The sequence below is a fragment of the Colobus angolensis genome, unplaced genomic scaffold (assembly GCF_000951035.1).
Source record: "Colobus angolensis palliatus isolate OR3802 unplaced genomic scaffold, Cang.pa_1.0 Scaffold325, whole genome shotgun sequence".
Lineage (NCBI taxonomy): Eukaryota > Metazoa > Chordata > Mammalia > Primates > Cercopithecidae > Colobus > Colobus angolensis.
In genome coordinates, this window is record NW_012116544.1 from 307152 (window position 1) to 311150 (window position 3999).

General features: G+C 43.7%; 1 pseudogene; it reads left to right on the forward strand.

The window, feature by feature from the left end:
* Positions 1 to 1838: 1838 nt before the first annotated feature.
* On the forward strand, positions 1839 to 2496 carry LOC105518649 (annotated as a pseudogene).
* The last annotated feature ends 1503 nt before the right edge of the window (positions 2497 to 3999 follow it).

The window sequence follows — 3999 nt, forward strand, 5'->3', positions numbered from 1 at the left end:
TACAAAAGACATCACTGGGCCAGACAAGTTGGCTCAGGCCTGTAATCCCAGCACTTTCGGAGGCTGAGGTGGAATGATTGCTTGATTCCAGAGAGAAAGAGAGGGAGATTATTGGGGGAAAAAAGAGCATTTTGAAAGAGGTGTGTGGATTAAATAATATTGGATAAATGTTAATTTCCTGATTTTGATGTAGAAGAATGCTCTTATGAAAATGCACACTTATATATTAAGGGGTAAAGGATTATGATGTTTGTACCTTATTTTCAAATGCTCATTAAAACATATAGTAATATAAACAGAGAGAGAGAAAATGATAAAGAAATGCAGTGGTGTCTGATAAATGTTTAATAACCGCCTTTCTGAAAAAAAAAATACATTGAGCTGATTTCCCTGGTGCAAGCACTCCCACTATGATTGACTTCAAGCTGAAGATGTGACACTACTGAGGACAGACTTGGGAAGTGCCTTAGTCAGCTCTGGCTGCTGTAACAAAATACCATACACTGAGTGGCTTGTAAACAACAGAAATGTATTTCTACAGTTTTGGAGGCTGGAAGTCCAGGATCAGGGTGCCAGCACGGTCAGGGTTGGCGAGGGTTCTTTCCTTGGTTGCAAACCGCTGACTTTGCTTTGTATCCTCACATGTCAGAGAGCAAGAGAGTTCTCCAGGGTCCGTTTATATTTTTTATTTTAAATTGAGACAGGGTCTTGCTATGTTGCCCAGGCTGGTCTTGAACTCCTGGCCTCAAGTGATCCACCTACCTCAGCCTCCCAAAGTGCTGAGATTACAGGCATAAGCCACCTCACCCAGCCCCCACCAGGGTCTGTTTCTATTTTGTTTTGTTTTGTTTTTGAGACAGAGTCTCACTCTATCGCCAGGCTGGAGTGCAGTGGTGTGATCTCAGCTCACAGCAACCTCCACCTCCTGGGTTCAAGCAATTCTCCTGCCTCAGCCTCCAGAGTAGCTGGGACTGGAAGCGTACACCACCACACCCAGCTAATTTTTGTATTTTTAGTAGAGACAGGCTTTCACCATGTTGGCCAGGGTGGTCTCGATCTCTTGACCTCATGATCTGCCTGCCTTGGCCTCCCAAAGGACTGGGATTACAGGTGTGAGCCACCCAGCCCCTGACAGATCTGTTTTGATAAGTGCATTAATCCCATCGTAAGGGCTCCACCCTCATGACCTAATCCCCTCCCACAAGTCCCACCTCCTACTACATTGCAGTGGGTGTTGGGATTTCAACATGTGTGTGGGGCGTGGTGGAGAGGGACACATTCAGACCACAGCAGGAAGAGACACCCATGACCAGCCCTCATGAGATGCTAGGTCCAGACACCGCTGTCTGTGAAATTCTAGAGGGAGACTGTAATTTGTTTCTCCATCAAGTCAGATAAGTGCATTTTAAGCTTATGAAAATATTCTCGGTCACCTGTTGGGAGAAAGCTATTCCCCTTATTAACACATGATATTCAGAAAATGCAAGTTTTATTTTCTACAGTCATTTGCATTAGTGTGTAAATATTTGGGGTTCTTACTCATGAATGTTTTTGTGATAACATTAACAAGGTTATTATTGGATAGATGTTAATTTCCTGATTTTGATGTAGAAGAATGCTCTTAAGAAAATGCACACTTACATATTAAGGGGTAAAGGATTATAATGTGATAATTAAAAATATAACATTAAAAATATGTTTCCTCTCCATCTGTAGTTATTATTCCTTTAGGACTGTATTTATGTGATAAATAAGAAAAGCAAACACATAGCTAATATAAAAAACAACATTAAACTGTGTTTAAATAATCAGTGGATCTGATCCGCCCACTTTCAATGATGGGAAGGCTGTTTTCCTGTGCAGGAGGGCTGTGGGCAGCCAGAGGCCCCAGCTGGAATGGCACGAAGTTCAAACCCCTCTCTCACAAGGGCTGGCAGTGGCACACAACCACGTGGCTCAACCAGCCAACCAAAGATCCCATCAGCCCGACGCCACTCCTGGGCCCACCCAGCCCACAGTAAGGTGCCTCATGCTAAGGCATCACACCAAAGTAGGCAGGGTCTGAAGCCTGGAGGAGCTAAGGGTAGCTGGCATTCACAAGAAGCTGGACCAAACCATTGGCATCTCTGTGGATCCAACACGACACAACAAGTCCACTGAGTCCCGCAGGCCAATGTACAGCAGCTAAAGGGGCGCGGGACCAAACGCATCCTCTCCCCAGGAAGGTGCGCGGGACCAAACGCGTCCTCTCTCCAGGAAGCCTGGCCCCCAGAAAGGGAGACGGTTCAGCAGAAGAACTGAAATTGGCCAGCAGGTTGACAGGACCAGTTATGCCCATCAGGAATGGCTACGGGAAGAAGAAAGCCTAAATCATCACCGAGGAGGAGAACTTCAAAGCCTTTGCTAGTCTCCGCATGGCCTGTGCCACGACCTAGCTCTTCAGCATATGGAGAGCTGAGGCAAGCTGCAGAACAGGATGTTGAAAAGAGAAAATAAATACCTGCTGGGGACTTTAAAAAAAAAAGGGGGGGGGCATACCCAGCCTTAAACTGAGAGAGACCTGAGACATTCAGGTATACATTTTGTGAACCATGAAGGCCCCAGGGGAGGCTGCCCAGAAGGGTGGAGCATGCAGAGTAAAAACCCACGTTTCCCTCCTGCAAGTGGCCCCAGGCAAGTGCATACAATTAGCACATGGTGGATGTCCTTCTCCATACCGTTCACATTTTCCATGCAGCTAACCCTCAAAGTAGGAAAAGGGTGAACACAACACTTTTGTGTGTATCCCTGTCCGGTCTACAGAATACACCAGCGCTGAACCTGCTTGGGAGGCTTCTGCTGCTTGAGCGTGCCTGAGGATGGGAAGCTCATTGGCGGCAGTGTTATGGGATCTCTGCAGTGTTGATTTTGCTGGCTGGTCCCGGGACTTGCATAGACCTTATTGGGGAGGAAGCACATGCCGACTGTGCTTCCTCCATGGGTGGCATGGGTGGGTCCAGAAAAGGTACCACGAGTCCCCACTCAGGTCCGCAGGACTGGCAGCCCAGCCATCAGTCCCCACTCAGGTCCGCAGGACTGACAGCCCAGCCATCAAGGCCCTCCCTGGCCTGAAAGTGGGACCTTTCCACAAAAAGGTATGTAACATTTTCAATTTTCTATGTCATCTGTAAACTGTTACAACAAATCCAGGTAGACTGCAGTATATGGAGACTGCATAGTGTGAATTCTAAAGTTAAGAAAAAAAAACAAAATAAAATAGCAAAAAACAAAGATTTATACTGAAAAAAATCAATAGAGGTGATAAAATAAAATACCAAACAATTTTGATTAGTCCAATAGGATGCAAATAGGAGGAACTGTTTTTTGAAAAGGGTACAGATATGTGGAAAACAAAAAGCAAATGTTAGATGTAAATCTTACCAGAGAGATAGCTATAACAAATACAAATGGACTAAATACTTCAATTAAAAAGAAGAGACTGACAAACAACTCACTTTAAAAATAAAGAATTGATAAGACAGTAAAGTAATAGAAAAAGATACACCTTGCAAAAAGATATTCCATGTGCATTGATAAACAAAGATAGCAGTGTTAGCTATACTTACATCAGACAAAACAGTCTTTAGGTCAAAAACTGTAAAAAGAGACGAAGAATATCATTATATAATAATTTTTCAATACATTAAGAGGATATAACAATTGTAAATATATATGCACCCAAAATTAGAGCACTAAATATATAAAGCAAATTTAAAATAATTTAAAGGGAGAGATAAACTAAAAAGCATTGTAGGAGATGACTTTAATACATTTTTTTTAAATTTTTGTCTAGAAACAGCGTTTTGCTCTGCTGCCTGGGCTGGAGTGCAGTGACATAATCATAGCTCACTGTAACCTTGAACTCCTGAGCTCAAGCAATCCTCCTGCCTCCAGCCTCTGAAGTAGCTGGGACTACAGGCATGTGCCACCACCATGACTGGCAATTTTTTTTTTTTTTTT